General features: G+C 37.8%; 1 protein-coding gene across 3 annotated transcripts in view; it reads right to left on the reverse strand.

The window, feature by feature from the left end:
* Window positions 1–24,196, reverse strand: part of npas2 (neuronal PAS domain protein 2) — a 56,868-nt gene that overhangs the window by 30,800 nt on the left and 1,872 nt on the right. Inside the window, exon 1 of one of the 3 annotated variants that reach the window (XM_056745685.1) lies at window positions 1,884–3,021. The exons of the other annotated variants lie outside the window; for them this stretch is intronic. The gene's annotated coding sequence lies outside the window, so the exon portion shown is untranslated. Of the gene's footprint in view, window positions 1–1,883; window positions 3,022–24,196 lie in introns of those variants that run through there. 3 annotated transcript variants of the gene reach the window in all.

Below are 24,196 nucleotides of genomic sequence, written 5' to 3' on the forward strand. Positions count from 1 at the left end.
CTCTCTGGGAAATATGTGCCAAACGCAGACTTGACATTGATGTCTGTGGAACTCTAATTCGTAATACACTGCTGTCGAGAGAAAAACAGAGAGAGCAGAAAAGAGTGATTTCCAGGAGTTGAACAGTCTGATCCCTGTGTGAGAGGTGAGGGAATTATTGCAACACTATTGCACACTATTTACAATACATGACCATGAGGCCCAGAGCCCACACCCTTAACCAAGGGCTCCATACTGCACACACACTAGAGGACAAGATACACTCCATAGTCCATACACACTCACATATCCACCCATACATACACATTGACTCACACCAGTCACACTTATTAAAATAATCATAACTTCAGTGAATCACTTCCAGAAAGCCACATATACTGTTTAGAACATATAAGATATAGGCTTACATAGCATACCCATACACACTTAACCACACTAGTATGCAAACATTCACAAAGGTTTTTTCCATTTTATGAACACACAACAATCTCCACAAGAAACTAAGAGGCCGTTTAAACGAGAACGTCTTCAAGTGAAAATACAAGAACATTTATGCATTTTGGCTGTCCGTTTACACGGAAACGGCGTTTTAGGGGACTGAAAACGTAAAGTTTTAAAAACGGGTCTCAAAGTGTAACTTTTGGTCGCATCTCGTCAGTGTATCGCACTGTTGAAGCCGAGCTTGAGAGCACATAAATCGCGAGCTTGATGTTTACTTCACATACGATTTACTGTAAAAGTGCGAGTTGGTATTTAACAAGAGCTTCCCTGAAATCGCATAGTTTATACCCGCCTTTAGGCGCTCAGTCGCGCGAGTATAGCCAAAACAATATGGCGGCTTCGCGTACTGTGAGGTTTCGCTGCCCGACTATGTACTAACGTTTCCACGGCAAAATGTGGATTTGCAGCACCAATGAAATCCGAAAATGCTTTAATGTTAAATTAATTTATTTTATCTATCCAGTTTCAAAAAATCAAGAAATCTTTTACAAGAGTGACATGGTCAAGAGCACAGCAGCGAGCAACATAAAGACAATTTACAACATCAATCATAAATACAGTACAAACAATCACAACACACAACTTAACACAAAACACATGTTATTGCGGTTCTGTGGTTTTTGTTTTAACAGTTTGTTATCTGTGCTTCTTTGTAGCCTACTCCCTACTGTGCGCAGTACACCACTAATTAAAAAAACTCCTTTATCAAAAGCACTTGTACCTAACCGTATTTTTTAACTCATAAACCACAAAATGTAGAACCCAAACACGCACCTTCAGCCTAAACAGCAGCCGGAGTCCAAGGACACAGCACGAGAGAGAAGCGCGTATTTTAAGACAGACTTTTTTATTCACACAAGTAAAAATTAAATAAATCATATTTAAAGTTACAAAAGCAACAGGGTCAGAGTTTCAACGATGCAGTCAAAACTGGCTGGTTTACGCTGGCTGGATATCTGCTGACTTCACGGTGACCCATTTAGGGCGCATTGCAAGAATTTCAACCTGTCCTAAATCAAAACAGTGGGATCACCAAACATACCGGCAAAAATGTAAAGTTTTCATTCATATAATTTCACTGTAAACGCGGTGCACTTGCACATCCCACCACGCCGGGAATGAGAACATTTGGAAACGATCTCCGTGACACATTCCCGCGAGCAGCGCGGTTCGCTTCCGCGCATCCGCGAACCTCGAGCATCAAATGTCATGAATCACAACTCTATTAACGTACCTTATATTTCCACTCGCTTCTCAAGTGTAGCTCGTACACGAGAGCTTCACTGATTCATGGATGCAAACAACTAAGCTTTAAATCTATATATTAAAACCGTTCCACACCTGAACTGTATTGAACTGTAGAACTACGAAGAAAATCTTACCCTCCATTTCCGCGACGGACTTCGGCTATCGGTGAACATTCCGTCCGCGCCTCACTGGAAGCCACGAGCGAGCACGTCGTTACAATAAACAATCCACAAAAATGCACTCCAAAGTGGGAAACCGGACAAAACTGCACGAAACACCTAAACTGAGGAATCCCACTATATAGCGAAACGTGTCTCGGCGTTTCTGCAACGGGTTCCGTGCGTTTTTTTTCGTTACCGGGTCCACATCCTCCGTTCACGAGCGTCTGTAAACAGCGCTGAGCTGATGCGAAGTACGAAAGTAGGTCAGACGGGAGCTCAATACTCAACCAACGACATCACTAACCGCCCGCAGCCTCAAACACACACACACACACACACAGCTGAGAAAATATCCGCACGTCAGGACATAAATACCCCAAAACATATATTTTTTAACATTTTTGGTATGGCTGGCTGTTGTCAGCCCTTGTGTATATGCGAAGCTGAATCATATATTCGTATACAACTCATCATAGTTGTTCGTTTTACCACAGCGCAGTAACATTTTCCTGGAAGACGACAAACCTATAGCCCAAGTTTGTGCAAAGCCCATAAATTAAGATCAACGTCTGACAACAAGACTAATTGATGTCAATGAAATCTCATTTTTGGCAGCTTAAAGAAAACAACACGTTGAAAGGAAGGTTGAATACATCAACAAATGTGGTTCAAATTCTGCTGATTCGAAAGATGCAAAGCAAAATAGTCTATATTCAAAATCTCTGACCGTACAAGACAAGCCACTAGAGTGATTGCTAGATGGGATTTATAAAACATGGTGTGAATTACATGAATTTGCATGTTGCAGGGCACTGAGCGGCCTGTCTGAAGCATGCTGTATGAAAGCCTTGCTGTAACATTGCACTCCTCTCAGGCAGTTTTCTCACATATTTGCCAAATGCAGCAAAACCAAGGTCTGTTTCAGTGTCACTCCAAATAATGATACATCTAATGATACAATAAACCGCCTCAGATATGTGAATTTGATGTGCAAAGTCACAGCCACCGTCAGAGCCATCTGTATTTCCACAAATGTGAGAATGTAAAATGCAAAGATAAATATAAAAAAAAAACTTTATAGAAGTTTTAAAACACCTTGATCCACACCTTGTAAGGTGTCTATTTGTCAACACACAGAAAAGTTTCAACTCAAAAACCATTCGTTTTCAAAGTAAACATTCAAGTCTCCAGATATAACAGTAATTTTCTTTTTAAAAACTGAAAACATCAGATATGCTTTCTGTCTTTTAGAAGATGTGCCAAACACCTTTTAGATGTATATACACTAAAACATCTTAAACAGAAATAATGCGTGCTGTTGGAATCACAGTTTCAGGACACAGATGGTTGCCATGGCGAACAAAGAATCCTCCGTCAGACCCTCCATCCAACATGGCTGCTCTTCTGAAACACATCCGCTGTAGGACCTTAGCAACACAATGTCTTTTGCAGTAAATGTACTCACCGAATGGATTTAATTGCTTGCGTTACACTTAACACTTTAATTTCTTTTGTCACCATGATATTCAAGCAAAAGTAGCTTAAGAACTGCCAATTATTTTAAAACTGTAAGTAATGCAATCGTATTGATGATGGATGATGATTTGAGGGTGTTTTGACTATTTATTTTCCACATTGAGTTGTGTCATGGCATATAAATGAAGCTCAACAAATAAAGATAATCCCTAGGACAATTATATTTTTTTTCTTTCTTTTTTTTTTCTTCTTTCTTTCTTTCTTTCTTTCTTTCTTTCGTTCATTCAATATTTTGCTTTGTCACTGGGGTTTATTGATGTCGGTGCTACTTTGGGAGGCTGAGTGCGGCTCTGTTGCTTTAAAGAACTAGAAAAGGAATATGGGTCAGTAGAACAGCAACGCAAGCATGGAGGAGGAACTGAGAGGCAGAAAGGGAGATGGAACGAACCGAATGCTTTATAGCTGAGTTTCAAAGATTGTTAGAGGAAAAGCACGACGATTCTTCCATGTCAACGCTCCAGGTGTTTTTTTATGTTAAACATCAAGCAAGAAATAATGACAGGAACAAAATTAAAATCTGATGTGTGATAAGGGTGTGTGGGTTACAGCCTACAACTGTCTGTTGTAAACCTTATATAAAGGTCAAGTGATTTGTTCATAAGGAATTCATAAGCCAGTCATTGGATGCTAACTGCGTAGGGCCACTCCCCTCAGACCAGAAAGATGGCCTCTGTCCCAACAACACAATCCTTTGAGAACATACCAAGCCCAGATTAATTCTCACAAAACAATTGAACACATCTATAGTATCTATAAAAGTTTCCTTACTGCCTCTTACATATCACAAAGAAACATGCATATCTTTCCCACAGCAATTTTTCCCACAGATGGCTTATACAAATATGCAAGAAGTCATCAAGCCAAATTCATGAATATATTAAAGCAAATATTGTCGCTAGATGTGGTTAGTTCACCAGGTCCTGCACCGACGCATGCTGATTCACTTCAGCAGCTAATTTTTAACCACATACAAACGTCTGCTTCCTGATGCCACCCGTTTAATTGTAAACAGCCTCACAGTCCTCTCAATACATTTGAAATGCTGACTGTTTGCGCTCCATCAGTTCTTGTTACTGTCTCTGTTGATAAAATCAGTGCTTTTTTAGGTTCTTTATAACATACTGTGTTTAGTTATGGGTTCACAAAAATGTGCCTGAAATGCCTAAACAAACAATATGATATTAATTAATTGATAGATTTCACTATAAATCAGTCAGCGATTCAAGGCTGAATGAATGTAATTGCATTAACTATTAATACAGTTTGCCAGTAACTGACTTAGATTGAACTAATACTTAATTAATACTCGAATTAGAACCTATTAGTACTGTTTTCAAATACTTTAATCAAAATGTAAACACTCTGACTTTTGAGATTCAAAATGAGCAAGAATAGACTGGCCTTAGCACATTACACTGCAAAAAAATGCATTTATCTCTTATTTTATGCAAAAATATTTAAAACTTCTTAAATTACGATACATTTAAATAACAAGAAAAGTGACCCAAGATATTTAGTCTTGTTTTATGAAAAGAAAATATATAAAATAGGTAAGTTTATGCTTAAAACTAAATTGTACATTAAATCTACAGTAAGTTACTGGCAAACCTGCTGGAAATGACAACAAAGTTTTACAGTGTAGAACTAGTCATAGTTTTGCCCTAATATCATTTCAGCAGTCAAAGAAATGAAAACAAATACGACACAATACTCATCCTGTACGTGATTTCAGCAATTAGACTAATAAGAATGTTACCAAACAACTGTCAAACAGGTACAACAAGCCATTTGTCAACACATCTGACAGCTACGTTCTCCGTCTATTGTTGTAACTTACAGTAGCTATCTTCTTTCTTTTTATCTATAATCTGTATTGCCAAACATTTGTCAATGAATTTACAAAACACATGTTTACATATCAAGGAAATCTGAAATCTTTGCACACAAAAATTCTAAAGAGCAGTCTACGACCAATGACTGGACGCACAGATACTAAATTTCTGCACAGCTACAAAAACACCATATAAAATAGAATAATGTGCAGAAATCATTCGGACTCCGCTTAAGGTGCTTTTGACACAAATTTGACAGCCGTGTTCACTGGAAACTGTTATTGCACAGACAAAAATCCCTTTTGTGAGGACATAAAAGCATGTGTGTTTTGAATGACACAAGGGTGAGTGAATTCTCATTGTATAGGGTGAACTAAAGCTTTAAACTTTCTACTTCTCTTGTTGAGCCCAACACAAGATCATGTATGTCAGCAGCAGTTCCCCCTCAATCTCAAAGGACAGAAGAGATGTTTAAAGCCCTACAGAGAAAAATATACCTCCAAAATGAACAACCATTTCACAGCAGGTCATCTTTCCCTCTCAGCCGGGAAAATTACTGCTTTCTGTCTCTCCATCTATTCACACATCCACGGCTTTATCAGACTGTCTGCCCAGCCGTCTATTTACTGAGCTCTGTCATCATTACATACAGGCTGTTAGAAGCACTGGTCATTTATGCATGTGTGTTGTAATTATCCACATTATATCAGTTTACTGTCCCTCGACTGTCCCACATTGTTCTTTTACAATTGTAATTAACTTGATGCGGACTGACCCACCTAAATGAAAAGGTGATCATTAAGTAAAAGAGGCTGTTTGTGAGTGTGTGTGAATGTTTCCTTTTGCTTAATGATCAAGAGGCATTGAAAGGTTGTTGTAGTTCTAAACTCTTTATAAGAGAATAGAGACAGAGAGAGAAAGATCAGGGGAGAGAAAAAAGTGAGGGTCTATAATTCATAGTTAGAGGGGAAAAACACAAACTAATTAAGGGAAGAGCGACTATAATTAAAATGGCCTGTTTTTAATTTAACAGTGAGCTACTTTATATAAAACAGAACCCTGATCACTTAATCATACAGGCAACATCACAGAAATTGAAGAGAATGGAGGAGGTGGGCTGAGTAAGAGATTGACTATCTGCTGTGAAGTCTATTATCTTTCTGGATCTAACCAAATTGCTTTTATAGACATTTCATCGGACGTGCGTGTCTGACCCCCAGTTAACTTCGGGTTTGTGTTTGGCTAGTGTCTAATAATATATATATTTATTTTGAATTTATGTTAATATTAATTTGTATTATTATTTTTCTCTATAATAATTGTTTCAAAATAATTTGTTAAATTCTGTTGTATGTTTATTTTATGAAATAAACTATTTGACTGGAGTTTATTCAGACCAAAAACAGCCGCGCGTGATATAAGCACGCAGAACAATTCCACGGATATATATCCAGCTGCAGGTCCGCAGCCACTCATTTTAAAATACACAGGGCAGAAGGGGCGGGTCTTCAGCACCACACATTTTAGGATACACAATCCAGACAACCAGTCTCGGAACCATAAATGGTTTAGCGTAGATCGTGCTACCATCAGTTTTTGTGGCTTTTGTATTTATATTCGCATAGATTTTGGTGACTTATGTACAATATCTGAAATATACAATATCATAACCTACATTTTTTTTGTATTTGCATAGTGCTTGCTATTTTACTAGATATAATATTTACTTTGTGCTCCTAATATCTACATAATCAATATCTTTTTATTTTGAAACAAAAACTTGGAGAAAAAGTGTAGACTTATTATAACAAATATACATTATTTTTCAGAAATCAAACTATTACTTGATGTTCATAATTAATATCTAAATAATCAATATCTGTTCAGTTTTTAGCAAACACTTAGAGAAAAAGTGTAGACTTTCAAATATACATTATTTTTCAGAATGCAAATAAATAGAAAATAATTGCATTTCTTTGAACAAACATTTCAACAAAACACACTCAAACAGAACATATTTTAACATTTTAATAGATGTATATATAGTGTATGAATAATTGCAACAGAAATAGTTAACACATATTAAAACTCTTAAAAAAGAGTTTACTTTCAGTCCCATTTTATCATGTGTTTTACACAAAATAAAAAAAGTCTTCCAGGAATGAAAAAACAAAAATGTAAGGGGCTCCCTGGAACTTTCCAGGTGCTCCATGAGACACTGAGGGAGCTTTCCTTGTCCTCTTCATCCACTGCCAATGCTGTGCAAAAGGGGCCCTGTTAAAGGCTGCAACAGTTTGTACAGCAGTGCAGCTGAGGTATTTTCTTCTCTCTTAGAATTGTCGTATGTCTCTACAATTGATGAAATGTAAAACACATAACACACATACTCACTGAATATACTGACAAATTAACTAACGGTTAAGGACCTTAAAGTAACCTACCACAAACCATAAAGAAATGAGCTATGCATTTGATAAATAAAAATAATCAAGAAATAATACCCAATAATAAAGATAGACATAGCTGAATTCGCCGCAAATCCCTTTTACAACAACCAATCTAAAAACAAAGCCGAGTGTCCGCAGACATAAAACAAAAAACGATTGAAAACTACAACAATTTTAAACGTCAATTATAACACGTGAAAGACGTACACATAATAGTTGCAAAAACACATAACTTAACATCTGCCATTGTCCCGTCTCCAAAGTCTCAGAAGTCAACTAAAGGAGCGAGCCAGTGTTGAGCAGTTGCGAGATCATTGAAAGAGCATAGTATCGAAAGCCAACAGTATCACAATTCGCGTGCTTTGGATCGGCGTATTAGTATCAAAACGCCGATTTCTTAACGACAGGCGTTAAATAAGCGCCGTCTGGTGCTAAATTCACGCCACATGTCACTCGCGTTTAAGTAACGCCGGGCGTCGATCGACGTTAAGTTAACGTCACACGTCACTCAAAATGCAAATTTTTTAGCTAATATACATAGCCCCTCCTCTTCTGGGTTTGCACGCTCGACGGCAAATCAGAGGCCCGTGTAATCTCAAATCCATATCCAGCTTAACCTTGTGGAAAACCAAAAAACGGAAAGAAATTAAAGAAAAACCCGCGGAAAATAAAATCACAGTACTAATGCAGTATGTTCCAGTAAACTATGTGTAAAATGTGTAATATGTCAAATTAAGTCAAGTCATGATAAAAGGTATCGTAGTTCCCCCCAAAACGAAATTTCTGTCATCATTTACCAATGGTTCCGATTGACTTCTATTGTATGAAGAAAAGTCAATGTGGACAAACGGTTTTCTGGTACTTACTTTCTTTCAAATATCTTTTGTGTTTATACGGTTTACACAGTATACAGTCATACAGGTTTGAAAATTAAAGAGGGTGATTAAAGAATTATAACTATACTTATGTGACTTTCAATATACATCATTGCTAGTCTAGAAGTCAGCACGGTTGGCTTGCAACCGCATCTCGTGTATTTAGACTGGTGTATTAGACTGGTTCGATTCCCGCTTGGAATCACATGCAGATTTTACATTGTTTTTTTCTTGTTATGTTTATCTGTGTCACAGGGATTTTTTATTTATATTTAAGCATTTATTTCGTGGTAAATATATAAAGAAAGTCAGGAATAAGTTCTCTTTTTCCACAAAAAACAGTATATTCTAAATTTCTCAATCGCTCCCAGCACCGTCCAGACAGCCTCGCCAACAGCCTTTCAATAATCACCTTAACGCACATCACCTGCCCACTTACATTTCATTAGCACCCGACCATGGTGCACTCACATTATCTACATATTTCCCTTTACCTCCATGAAGAGATTGACGCTATACCATATGTGGAACTGACTTTCAGGGGAGTTTTTAGATATATTTAATTTTACTCGACAAAGCATATGAAACAACATTATTGAAGGTGATTATTGAAAGCCTGTTGGCGTGGCTGTCTGGACGGTGTCGGGAGCTTGTTGTGGAAAAAAAGCTCTTATTCCTGACTTTCTATATATATTAACCACAAATTAAATGCTGAAATATAAATAAACAATCCCTGTGACACAGATAAACATAACAAGACATACTATGTAAATTCCGCAACTGGTCCAAGCGGGACTCGAATCAGTCAAAGACACAGCATGTGGTTGTAAGCCAACCGTGCTGACCTCTAGACCAGGGGTTCCCAAACTGACCACGACCCCCAATATTAGACTGCTGACAACCCGCGACCCCCCCCCCTCCTCCCCCTCCTTTCTCCTCTTTGTGTTTTCCTCTGACAGCTTGTAAGGATTTGCGATTTGGTTACATACTGACAGAGCTAAAACAAAAATGAACACAATCTCTAATCCAGGCTATTTTATTAACAAATTATGGACAAAAACAAATACATCCCATAACTGTGAAATGCTTAAACTAAAGACAGAATACGAACAAGATGCCTGTAACACGCATACAACAATAACTTTGTATTCAGAAAAAAACGCCTAATGTTATGGATGGGCGCTGTGCGCGGAGCAAAGCAGATCGCCACCCGCAGATCATATTCCACGTTAAGCCGTGAACTGTGTTTATTCTTAATGTAAGTCAGCGCGGAGAATGTCTTTTCGCATAAATACGTTGAGCCAAATTGCATGAGTACATCCAACGCGGCTTTCGACGACTGTGGATATTCTAGCGAAACAGAAACCCAGAACTCGAACAGTTCTATCAGCGCATCTTCCATATCTGACGCCAGATTATTTGCCGTGGATAGATTAAATGGTGACCTTATCCAGTCATATTGGTCGGGAAGTTTTATTTCCAGTTTATTTTAATTATCCTAAATTCATACTCGCATCATTACTACCTTTTTTAACATATAATTTTTTTTTTTTTAAATTAAGTTTCTGTAAATCATCTCGCGACCCCCCCGCCCCCCACTACGCGACCCCCACTTTGGGAACCACTGCTCTAGACTAGTAATGACTTATGATGTTAGTCGCATAAGCATAGTGAGAATTCTGTAATCACCCTCTTTACTTTTCAAACCTGTATGACTATATAATGTGTAAACCATATAAACACAAAAAAAGATATTTGAAAGAAAGTTAGTAACAGAAAACCGTTCGTCCACATTGACTTTTCTTCGTACAATGGAAGTCAATCGGGACCATTGGTAAATTATGACAGAAATTTAGTTTTGGGGGGGAACTACGGTACCTTTAATCCTGACTTGACTTAATTTGACATTTTACACATAGCTTACTGGAACATACTGCATTATCCATCCATCCATTTTCTACCACTTATCCGGGGCCGGGTCGCGGGGGCAGCAGTCTAAGCAGGGATGCCCAGACTTCCCTCTCCCTAGACACTTCCTCCAGCTCTTACGGGGGGACACCGAGGCTTTCCCAGGCCAGCCGGGAGACATAGTCCCTCCAGCGTGTCCTAGGTCTTCCCCGGGGTCTCCTCCTGGTGGGACATGCCCGGAACACCTTCCCGGGAAGGCGTCCAGGGGGCATCCGGAAAAGTTGCCCGAGCCACCTCAGCTGGCCCCTCTCGATGTACTGCATTAGTAATGTGGTTTTCTTTTCAGCGGGTTTTTCTTTAATTTCTTTACCATTTTTTGTTTTTCCACAATTTTAAGCTGGATATGGATTTGAGATGACACGAGCCTTCGACTTGCCGTAGAGTGCGCAAACCCAGAAGAGGAGGGGCTATGTATATTAGCTAATACGTTTGTATTTTGAGTGACGTGTGACGTTAATTTAACGTCGACGGCGCCCGACGTAACTTAATCTCATGGCGGCGTATGACGTTAATTTAGAACCAGGCGGCGCTTATTATACGGCGATCCAAAGCACGCGAATTGTGATACTGTTGGCTTTCGATACTCGCAAGGATTCTTTTCCGTGCACCGATACTGTTCTGCTCGCTCGCTGAGCATAAATGCGCTTTTTGTTTGTGTTTACGCTCGTGGAACTGTTCTGCATGCTTAAATCACGCGTGCGGTTTTCATGCGCGCGAGTTTTGGGTCTGAATAAACTCCATATATTTGTTGAATTGGTTCGGTAGTTTTGCAGCATTTAAAGAAACCGTATGGTGCATTGACAACTAGTGGTTGAGCCTTGTATCGGAGTCTAAATTAAAAATATTGGAGAGACAAGTTTAACCATGTAACGGTTCTTCTCGGTTTCTTTTCATTGTTATCAGAAATAATCTAAAGGCACTCTATTATATGTTTGTTTATGCTGTCAAGATGAAAACGTCTACAATTTAAAAAATTCAACTACTTCAGTGCTTTTCGGCATCTCCAATTGTTTTTCAATTATACACATGTTCAGGTTTCGACGGGTGTCAACTTTGTAAATGTGTGGGTCAGTGGGAGGAGTTATTTGATGAAGGGCGGGGCTACAATTATAGACGCATTTCAGGTAAATCGGCTGTAAACATGTCAGATTAAGAAAATGCTTTTCATTCTTGTCTGCATGCCTAAATTGTGAGTTTGTTTGTGTGTGTTTACCATCACTTCTCATTGCTATGGTAGTGAATTCAGAAATGAACAGGGATGGGTTCTAACTATATTGTGTATGCATACACATGCATTCGGAGATTCAAGTGGACAGAAGCTCAGAGACAACAAATTGCAAAAAAGTGAATGTACTAGAACTCAGTTCAAAACTGCAACGTACACACAGACATGAATAAACTGAAAAACACAAATATACACTGAGCTTTAACATCTGAGACTAATATACATCTGAGACCACTGCTGAGAATTTGGCATTATTTATCATTTACTTTTGGATAAAAAATGTAATGTTACATATTAACTAATCATCTTAGCTTCAATAGACGAATATCTGACCTCTCACAAAAGTCCGATGCACACGGTGCACATTAAAGACAGAAATAAAACTGTTATTACTATTAACCGTAAGATTTCTTCTTTATTTTCCATTGTAACTTTTCTAGTTTTTTCAGTGTAATGAAAGCCGGACCCCAGTTTTTCAGTTGGGCCTCGAGCTTTCAGGCATATTATGTTATCTTACTGAAGGGACATATTGGATTCTAGTTCTAGCACCAACTCTGAAGTATTGGCCACGTGATGCAATACACAAAGCTGCAAAACTACAAAAGCACTCGCTTGCAGAAAGTGCATTTGCACTTCCAAAAATGGCCTGTATTACGCCATCCCTGCATTCAAAATAACCTTTCAACAACTACCCTTTCTAACCAGCCATTTATTAACCTACCAAACCATCTTAATATTTGATTTGATACAGGCTGCACCAATTTATCAAACATGGTTTTTGTGTTAGAAGAGCCCCTTGGCTAACGCTCTGATGTTTTTAGTGTAATGACTGTTTGTGGTCTCCTCTCATTAGTTTATAATTAAAGAACCATCAATCTCTTTCGCGGGGCAGCGGCACTAACAAAGCATAAATAATTCACTTCTATATCCAAAACGTTCATTAGATTTCATTAATATTAACAATCTCCACAGTCTGACAAAACAGAGAGAGAGAGAGAAAGAGAGAGAGAGAGTGATTGAGAGCCAAAATACTAATTCTTTATGTTGGCACATATACAAAATAAGGCCACTGGCTAAATTTGCTTTAAAGAACATTATTAAATATTAAATACATTATTTATCCCAGAGAAAACATCGGATTGCTTAGAGATTTCTCTTTCATAGATGAGGAATTCATGTCATGTTTTGTGCATGTATTCACCTCACAAGCAGTACCTCGAGACAACTGTTGAATATTATGAAGCTCTAATATTGATTTGACACAATTTGATGAAAAATATGAATTTGGAAACCTCTGTCTGCTATCTTGGCAAATCTGTGCACAGATTGAGGCACTAAAGAGGTCTCTTCTAAAGTTCCTTAGGGGACTTGTCTGTTTCTCAGGATAAAATTTGGGCAAGAGACAAATGTCTTCATTTCTTCGCACTGGTTTTTAAGACAAACAATTGAGTTATTAAAATGATGTAATTCGTGATGACATCACTGATTCCACATTAGCCTAAGTTTGTTTGTCTGTTTGAGATCCCTGCACGCCAACACGGAGAGTGCTTTCTTGTCTCTCTGGAAACAGCAAAGCATTTATAAAGATCCAGTCAAAGTGAGTCATAATGTGACATCATCAGTAAGGAGCTGGACAGTTCAATACTCTGAAAATAAAAAATTGAAATAAACCTCACAGCTACAAGGATTTGTTTGTGTAAACAAACACTTGTGAATAAAGCTCATGTTGGAAACACTGGAAGGCTTAGGTTGGAAAAACATATATCGGTGTGCTTATATTGGCCATATTTTTTATACTCGACGTAACAAACCCCAAAACCGAAAGTCCATATTTCAATTTGTCTGACTGGAGCCACACCCAAGGTGTGTGAGCCCAGATTGGGATAGCAAACTGTCGTCCATCCCACAATGCATTGCTGCCTCCACACCCAGCCCCAAAACATTCATACACAAACGCTCTTAGATAAAGGCTAGCTTTCACACCAGTCCAAAGAAACACCCTCTCCCAATACACACAAACACTAGAACACAAAATTATCGCATAAGCAATTTTAATTCAATTAATTTTTTACATATTTTTCAGCCAATATTTACACATCACTGTTAGATAAAACTTTAACATTCACATATACGTCATTAACAAGCATTATACAGTATTTTGCTAGACTCAAATCTTCAATTTTAACATATACGCCCAGATTACCCGTAGTGTTAGATCTTATGGAAAACCTGGTCTCTCATCCAACCACAAAATCCTTTCCCACATCGCAACTGGGTCACAGCTATGCTCCAAACGAGCTTTCACTTGGTGATATTTAAGTAACGGCTTCTTTTGTGACATAGAGCTGTTTATACGGTTGACTGAAGCACCTTTGGTCTGATAAAAACGTGGACACTACTGAACTCTTTTAAAGCAAACATTTCATTCTTGTTTGAGAAGGTTTCGGTGGTCAGCTGTACCTAGCGATGTTTGTTTGGTTTGATGTTGCATCCAACCAACAACTGGGACATCCAAGCAATTTTTCGCATGTCATTTGGTGGACTATTTCTAGGCCTTTTCAGCAGCCCCTGTGGTGGATAGGATGGCTTTTCTCCTGTACACCTTTGATGGCTAATAGAATACACCTTGCACAGTGTGTGAGCTATAAATCCTCTTCAGTCTACTTCAAGTGGCCCACATTGAGTACTCCACCCCTGCGTGCGGCATCCCAGCACCTGATCAGAATCATTTTTCCTCCCTAATATGACCTCCCGAAGGGACCGTCAGCTCGACCACCTGCTTTAATGTTTCTAAAACCAACATAATGTCTGGTCTAAACGTGGTCTCTGTCATTGTGTTTGGAAATCAGAGATGCCTCCGCAGATCCCTCTTAAACTGTCAGTCTTTCACGCTATGGAGCTACTCAGTCTCTATGTTTTTGTGTGCTGTGGTTTCTCCCCTGGAATAATGATGTGGATGGTGTGTTTCACAGCTTTAGTAGCTTCTTCCGGTTCAGGATGAAGTTAAAGCGGTAACTCCACCGAAAAATGAAAATTCCGCCATGACTAAGGCCACGTTCACACGATGAAAAACTGAAAAGTTTTTACGTACACATGACAGCGTTATAAAAACGGTCTGCATTTACAAGGATACAAGAAATCAGACAAAAACGCTGTCGTTTGCATGCCAGGCCAGTGGATGGCGATGTTGTTGTGTAAAAAGTGCTTTTTAATACCGTTGGTCGATGTATATATGTGTTTAAAGTTGGGCTGCACGATTAATCACAATTCCCAATCAAATCGTGATTAAATCGATATGGGTATCGCGATTGTGAAATCGCAGTGGCTGCGATTATATTGTTTGTGAATCACCGCTCTGTGATCTGTTTGTAATGCTGCTCCATCTGAAAGCACTGTGCATTTATTAGACTTTGAACATGCATTTAAAAAAGTAACACCCGTCAAACATCATCCTTATCTTTATTATCATGAAAATGCCTGAGGAGGCTTAAAAAAAATGATAGAAAGATGCCAGACGCAGATTGGAAGATGGCATTTCCTGGTTACACGCGTGGTACTTCCTCTATGTAGCATTTGAGTTTCTGTGCGAAAGCGCCCGCTGGCTTTCGGATGCCGCTGCAATTACCAGTATTTCACTGACCATCTGCGCATAATGCATCATAGCCAACCGCCAAATCGCATGCGGTTTCTTTTCGATTTATCGTGCAGCCCTAGTTTAAAGTCTGGCGAATGTAAATAGTGTATCTTTGTGGTCTTATTGGCGCACCAAATCCACATTTTGCTGGAGAAACGTTAAACCATAGTCGAGCTTACAGTACGGGATGCCGCCATATTGTTATGGCTATACTCGATGACTAGACTAAGTGTGTAACACGCATGCGGGAGATGTCCTTGTTTTCAGAAAGTTCCGTCTTGCAGTTAACATGGATACAAAAATGGCAGCGTTTTCAAAAAGCAAAAGCACAATAAAGCTGAAAAAATCTATGCAGCGGTCAAAAAATATGTTATTTAATATAAGACACAATACAATAATAAAAAGTCATATTAAATAATTTTATATAATTACGGCCAAATCTCCAACCACTACGAACATGCCAAAATCAGATGAACTGTAATAGAATTAAGCCTGCAGTGGACAGGAATAGTTTTAACCTGAACAGACTCTGATGTTCTAAGTAGAGTTAAGAATAGGCCTAACCTAGAAACCTGGATAAATAAAGACCCCATAAAGGCTTGAAGGGCCAGAATGGATTAAACAATGTCTTAACCTGAAATACTCTTTCATGTTATAAGAAAGCTATGTTTCGCTACCTACCACATGCACACCCACTCATATATGTTTCCAGTATACTGTAATAAGTGGTCTAGCTGTGTGAAAGTCAGCACATATCAGCTCAGATCAGCTGGAGAACCATCCATTAGCATTCCACACCATCAGTCAAAGAACACATCATAACATAATGTTTAATATTAAGGTTTATTAAATGTATCTTTGAGGTGAGAAGCCCAAGCCAAGCTACACATGCACAAACACACAGTTGTACTACCCAGCAGAATTAAAATGAAATAATCCATAAAGCAAAATGAAAAAACAAATATAAAGCAGAAAAACAGTTGAGGGCAGGCTGTGTTTGTCTTGGGGGGAAAAGAAAGGGAGACAGAGAGAGAAGGGGCATTTGAGACAAGAATGACGTTTGTATATAATTGTATACTGAATATCGCATATGACACCATTAGAAGGTTACGGAGTGCGACACAAATACCAAACATTCCCTCTGCAGTCATGTGCAACATACTTCCACTCACTTAACGTAATCATGAGGCAACAGTACAGCTGCTTCTGCCCCGCGAGACCTTCTACGGCCAATAAATCCGCACTGACAGAGACTTATCTGCCCCAGCACCATCTCCAGTCGTTTATACCGAGTAAAACTACATCTCTTGGGGTTGATGCCTAAAATTGGTTTTGGCGCATAATTGAGCTTTAAAAGGCTTTGATTATGGCTGAATTTAGGGCCAGGTTGGGATTCAATGAACAATTCACCCTAATAGGAAAATTCTGTCATCGTTTGTTAAAAATCCATATGATTTTCTTTTTTTATACATGGCAAAATACAGTAGCAGATGTTTTGTGGAACATGTCATAAGTGAAAGTGACAGCTATGGTGCACTTGACTTGCATTGCATCCCAAGGCATGTGATCTCATGCAATAGCTCTGTGTGAAGAGCAGAACTCAATGTAAAGTGACACGCAAAAATGAAAATTCTGTCTTCATTTACTCACTCTCTTGGCCTTTCAAACATGTATGAATTCTTCTGTAAAGCACAAAAGAAGATATTTTGAAGAATGTTGGTAACTGAACAATGGCGCTACCCATTCACTTCTATTGCAAAACCAGTGCAACAACGGGTACTGGCATTGTTCGGTTACCAACAATCTATAAAGAAGTATTTGTTTTCCGTATTAGAATTTTTTTTTTTTAAATGACAAGACAGCGAGAAAATGAGATTTATTAACGGGTGAACTATCCCTTTAAGCCATAATTAACTGAAAATCTTGCTGCCCTCTATAGTTCTAACATTTCACTTGTAAGCAATGCTATTTTAAATCATTACCATCAAATCTGACAAGTCTTCAAGTTTGAATATACAAAAGTGCCCCTGAGATTTTTTGCATTGCATGGAACCGAGTAGCACAAAAATGAACATGCAAAACATATTTTATCCTCACTAGAATAAAGAACAATAGTGAAAAAAATACATTTTAAACTAATCCAAATAAAGTGCAACAGTCCAAAACAGACAAATTTGTGTCTTGGAGTTGAATGCAGATCTACTTACGTCATAGTCGAAGAACATCAATTACAGTCTCCCTAAAGAATTCCCACGGTTTGTTCTCCACCAGCAAATGTGTCAAAATTCTGAGTCAGATCTACAGTTTTAGCCATACAACAAACCCAACTATACTCCAATATACTCTACAAACTGGAAAAGAAATGCTGGATTCTGCAAAAAATCACATTTCAAACTACTTCTCTGCTCTGGTCTGTTTTTGTGTTTACTGTTTAGAGACCTGTATGAGTGAAACTCCCTGTGACTTTAACAAATGGCCTGTGAGTCCATTGAACCTTGAATGTCTTTCCAGAGAGTTCTCCAGCACATACTCGTGGCTTTATACATTTGTTGGACGTAACACTCACATGATAATCGTGATGAATTTCCATTCAGCTGTTCAACTAACCCCATTTTCCCTGTGACACAGACATTGGCCAGAGCTTTAATACATACATGCTCCCTTACTCACCTGTTAGGTATAAATATTCAGTGATTACATGAAATCCAACTAACCATTGTATGTACTGTTTAAACCAATAGTCAAAATCATATAAATTTTACATTAAAGGCACAATTCACCCAAAAGTTACCAAAGTTACAAACAAAGTTACAACCATTAGGAAAAATGACAATGGTAGTCAAAAGTGCCCCAGATCTGTTTGCTTTCCTACATTCTTCAAAACATCTTCTTACGTGTTCAACAGATTTTTTCCTACTATGGTAGTCTATGGGGTCCAAGAACTGTTTGGTTACAAGCATTCTTCAAAATAACTTTCTCTATGTTCATCAGAGCAAATACAGTAAATGAGGATGGAATTTTTATTTTTAGGTGAGCTGTTACTTTTAATTTAATAAAGTGGATCTTTCAGAAAACGCTCTTTATACGTTTAGATTGTGTAATCCCGGGGCCTCACCACGAAATAATAAATCGGGGTGATTTCTCCACTTCCGATAATCCTAGGCAAACTCCCGATGATTTTAAACAGCTCCTCAGATTATTTTATGGGATCTTCCTATGGTGTGATGTGCGTTAAGAGGGAATGAACCTGATCGGAAGAACATCGGAGCTCCTCGATCGCAAATCATAAATATTCAACATGTTGAATATTTACGATCAGAAATCCTGATGTTTAGGGGAAACCCCAAGGAAAATGAGAACGCAAGAACGCTGTTGATTGTCAAGTGGAACAAAATGATACCAAATCAGAAAGCCAGCTGAAAGAAGCATAACAACCGTAGTTGTGACTACAATCCCTTTTCTTCTGTCAATTTTCTGTCAAAAGCATTACAAACACTATCATCGCAATTACGAATAATTTCAATAAAAATAGTGATGGTGGTAGGAGTACGAGTGTGCAGATGCTTTAATGTAGAACAGAAAAAATGAGTACAGGGGAGCTAGAAGATTCTTTCAGGTGATATTGTCAGCAGCAGTTTAAAAAACAGTATTAATATTCATTTTTAATTACTGTGAAGACAAATATAATAATAATTCATTTATACATGGAATGGGGGCATCAACTCAACCACCACCAATGTGCAGCATCCACCTGGGTATCCACATCCATATTGCACCAGAAGTGTCCCGTCACTATACTGGGGCATTAGGACCGACACAGACCACAGTGTTAGCACCCCCTGCTGGCCTCATTAACACCTATTCCAGAAGCAACCTAGTTTTCCCAGCAGGTCTCCCATCCAGGTACTGACCAGGCTCAGCTCTGCTAAGCGGGCAACCAGTCTTTGGCTTTAGGGTGATATGGCTGCGACATAAATAAATGTATATTTTAAATAAATATATTTTATTTAATTAAATTCTAAATTAAATTTCGAGTGCTGTGCCACCTTAAATGCTTTAGATGACGCTGCTTGAGTAATTTCTCAACGATATATATATTTTTTAAATCTCATCGAATGTTATATGTACACATTTGTTTTATATTGAATACATACAGTATATAATAAACATACAGTAAAAAGTTATACTGAAATTTCGAGAGAATATGAATTTTTGTGTTATGTGTAATGTGTAATTTCGTTATGTTCTCATTATTGATATCAGTTGAAGGAAGGTATCCCTTTTGTTTACTTCCAGCAGGGATATAGGCTTCATTAAATAGATCATAAATGGCAACAATAAAAGATTTGATGTGGTTTAACCTGTTGGTTTGTTTTCAAACGTTCATCACACACACATGGTTTGGCGTATCAGCAATTAAACATTTTTTAAACATTCTGCCATGTGGCTATAGAAACCTTAGCTGCGGCATGCAAACATGCAACAGCTTTATACAAAATTAATGTAAAACATCAAAGAAGAGAGCTGACATCCACCCTAAGACAACTGATTATAGACATATTATTAAAGATGAAAGAAAAATTCATCTTTGTGTATCTTCAAGTGTAAATAGAATTTAAAGACGCTTGTGCAAAGCTTATGGAGTCAAGAATCACCTTTTTTAACAGGGAAATTATTAAATATAAAAAAATATTAATAATTAACAAAACTGGGGTCAATGTAGCTTTATTTCCAGTAAGCTTTTTGTGAGCATTTTTTTTGAATATGATAAAAGCTGTTTGGATTTTAAAACCTTTTTTGCTGTTTTATTTTTTGCTGTTCACCTCTTATTAATAATGATGACGATGAATATTTTGAATCCGATCAGCCTAAAAACTTTACAAGGGTTATAAAACATTAAAGTAATCTAAAGAAACACTACATTTTAATAGGTTGACAAGAGCTTTGAGAAATGTATCGGAAGGTGAGTAGATACCAGCTTACAGGTTTTTGCTCTTTATGTAGTTTTTGCTCAGTCGTAATTACCATTTGCTCATCCTCTTGTCATTTCAGACCTGTATGACTTTCTGCTGCAGACAAAAGAAGGAGATAATATGACTAGAGTTATGGATGAACAGAGAACTTGACATCTTAAAAGATGCACCAGGTGGTGAGATGGAAAGAAACAATAAACAACACTGACAAGATCCTTCTTTGGACTAGAAAGAGAAAAAATACTGGGTTAAAAAATCCAGTATGCTATAAGGAAATTAAATAAGGAAGCTAAATAAAACATATTAGCAAACGAGTGTTGTGGTCACATGTGCATCAAACTAGCAAAACACTTTCAGAAGACAGTTGTTAAATCCTTGAAATTAAAGAAACGGCACTGCACTCAAACTATATTTTAAAAGCAAATAAAACAAACAGCTAGGAGCGTGACCAACATTATTAGATATAAATATCTGTCATCTTCTAATTTCATCATATAATATTGTCTTCTCGCAATAAGCATGTTCTAAGAGCCAAAATTGAAGGAATTGCTATGTACTCCGAATTACATTCTGTATGTACACATGAGGGTGCTCTATCTTAAATATTGTTAAATCTGTAGAGTAGAAAATATGGAATAAAGAACTTTAAACTATGTTGAATCATTTTGTTCTTAACATAACAAAGTCTAATGCAAATTGTTTGATACAACATGCAGTGTAAAGAGATAATCTAACGTATGAATCTAGCTTTAAGTTATGTTTTCCCTAGAACTTATGGCTCCTTACATGTGACCGACCTCTGGCCCTCATTTCACCTCATCTTTGAGCACCACTGGGCCATCTAGACATGATTTTACAGCTATTACAATCTGTTTACATTGTAAAAACTGATGTTCAGCGAGGGTTAACGCAGAAAAATGCCTTGTTTCTGTAGGCCCAAACAAGAATGTGAAGAATTAGTCTAATTTCATGCACTGCATTTAAAGGGCCGGTGTTTCTCTAAGCATGTTAAGGGACAGCACCAGCTCACTGCCATTTTTGCTTGGCGAGTCACAGTGATATGCCTGCCTGCATGCTAGGGCGAAGCTTGCAGGCCATGCCCCAGTAACCCAGTTTCCCCGTGCAAATGCTCTGTAACAGCCCAGAAGTGGCCACTGTGTCATCTGTTACCTAACACACACTCACACCAGAGGAGGGATGTACCTGTCATAGCCAGCAAAACCCCCAAGTCCCCCGGTGTTGTGGTTTTTTGTCTATCTGTGACTCAGCCAGTGTGGGTTTTCTACTAATGAGAACCTTCGTTCAAAATCATTTAACATCTAGAGCAGAACAGGGCAAAGTAAGCTGCCCACACAGAGCAAGCCTGTATTCACAACACAGCATAAATAAAAGACAGTGAAAGAGAACATTAGTGACAGGTGCTGCTTTTTAAAACAAACTGGCTTTACCTCATTAGGTTATGAGTTATGACATGATTAAAATCCAGTTAAAAACCACAAGATTGTCCAACATAAGACAGGAAAGTGCAAAAATTCTGACAGTTGTCTTTTGCTCAGTGCCCTATTAAATGCATGTGACTGTCCAATTGTAAACAATTGGCTCAGTTTTCTTAGCATTTCTAATTAACAAGTGTTATAGAAAAATATTTGTCTGTGCATTTTTCCATAAACTGTTCTGATGTTTCTGGTAGACATCCGACCAGTGAAGTCAGTAACCAAATGAATGAATTTACAAAATATACAATTCATATATACATTTACATTTAGCAGACGCTTTTATCCAAAGCAGCTTAGAAAGAATTCATGGAGCAATAAGCGATATGTCATACAGGAGCAATAATACAATAGGTGCTTATACAAAGTTTGTATTTACAATTCACTTCTTTGAGAAAGATAATTATTTTATGACTAATCATGCACTATGCATTTTTTATCAAATATACTATATTCTTTTGCAAGATGTAAATTACTCTGGTCCAGGCGCACTTTCTGTGTCAGTCTTTTTACGACGCTGAATCCAGCTAATTATTCGCAGCTTCTTAAACAAAAAACAAACAAAAAATACAACCAACAGACCAACTAAAACAGAATCAAAATGTCAAACTGAAGAGCAAGAAAGTCCACTGCACTGATGTGTGAGTTCAGTAGGCTTTAGCAGCACAGTCAAGTGCAAGTCGTCAACTGAATGTCAATTAAAAAGAGAATTATTCCTGACTTTCTTTATATATTGACCACGTAATAAATGCTGTGATATAAATATAAAAAATAACATGAGACACAGATAAACATAACCAAACTCATGATGTCGAAATAGACCCCAGATCAGAGCGAGATAAAAAGGCAATGCGAGTCAACCGAGCACACCATTGAGCCTTGTAGTTTACACAGATTTCAAAGTAATTTTACGTTTAAGTCTGGCTGACCTTGATCCTTATACTCTACCAGGAATGATTTCTGGCGTTGGAAATTCGCTCCAAAAATATTTTGATCCTTTACTTTTTTGCTTTTCACGTAAGCAATTAAATGGGCACTATATGTAATAAGTAGGGATGCTCCGATCCGATATTTGTATCGGAAATCGGCGTCGATACTGAATAAAATTCTAGATCGGGTATCGGTGAAAAAATTGCACCGATACCCGATCTAGCTTACATAAAATTTCTGCTAGGCGATGTAAAAGTTCCTGGAGACACCGGCGCTTAAACTCTCTCGTGGCTGTGCTTTGCGAAGCGTGTGACATCATACGCTAGCAACGTGCTCTTTACGTAGTGCACGTGAACAAGCGAACATAGCTTACAGCTGAAATTGAGCAGCGAACAGCATGGAGCGACAAAAAATATCTGCCATTTAGATTTATTTTAGAACAGCTACGCCAACAAGTTACACCGCTGTTTGCAATACATGCGAAGTAAATGTTCCGAGGGGTGGTGATAAAGCTGTTCATTATAATACTACTAATTTAAGCACGCCGAGTTCAATAAGCTGAAGAAACTAAAACGAGACGGTACGAAGCAGCTAACTTTGGAGGAGACAGCGGAAAGAATTCAGAAATTTCCATCTGGTAGTGTGAAAGCAGCGAAAATCACTGAAAGCATTTTGAATTCATGGTAATGGATTTGCAACCGCTGTCCGTCGTTGCGAACAATGTCTTCAGACTCCTTATAAACCACCTGGAGCCGCGGTACGACATTGTGAAGCGTAACTGAGACCTGAACTGTACCAAAAAGTCTGCAAACATGTATACGAAAAAAATAAAGATGTCAATGCGGTGAGTTTTGTGGATAATTTGACTTTGAATTTCTATTTGCACCGACTAAACTATTATATCTTTTTCCGTTTATTTTTACATGTGCAGCACAAGTTAGGGAAGCTAGTGTTTTGTTTATCTTTCGGTGTTGGATGTTAAATTTGATTTCCACTAAACTTTAGCCTAGTTTAGTGGACTTTGCTTTAATGACTAAAGCATTAAAAAGAGCTGATTCCTGTTTGAATATCTAAAGCAGTGAAGCTATTGCTTTTTTGCTCAATTTCAGCTGCTTTATTGTTTATTGTGCATTGATTTTTTAAATTATATTTGCACATAACAGTTATTAAGAGATTTTGTTTCCATTTATTAATACTTGTCTATCAAGCTAGTGAAGCTGTTGTTTTATTCAGCTGCTTAATTTGCACTTTAATTTTGAATTTCAAGTTTAAGATAGTGAACATTTTGTTTTATTTTGCTGGTTTAATAAATAATTCATAAAATTTGTGAATCATTTGTTTGTTATTTTGTTTTACGGGGTCAGGAAATTAAT

Source organism: Triplophysa dalaica, chromosome 4 (assembly GCF_015846415.1).
Source record: "Triplophysa dalaica isolate WHDGS20190420 chromosome 4, ASM1584641v1, whole genome shotgun sequence".
Classification (NCBI taxonomy): Eukaryota; Metazoa; Chordata; class Actinopteri; order Cypriniformes; family Nemacheilidae; genus Triplophysa; species Triplophysa dalaica.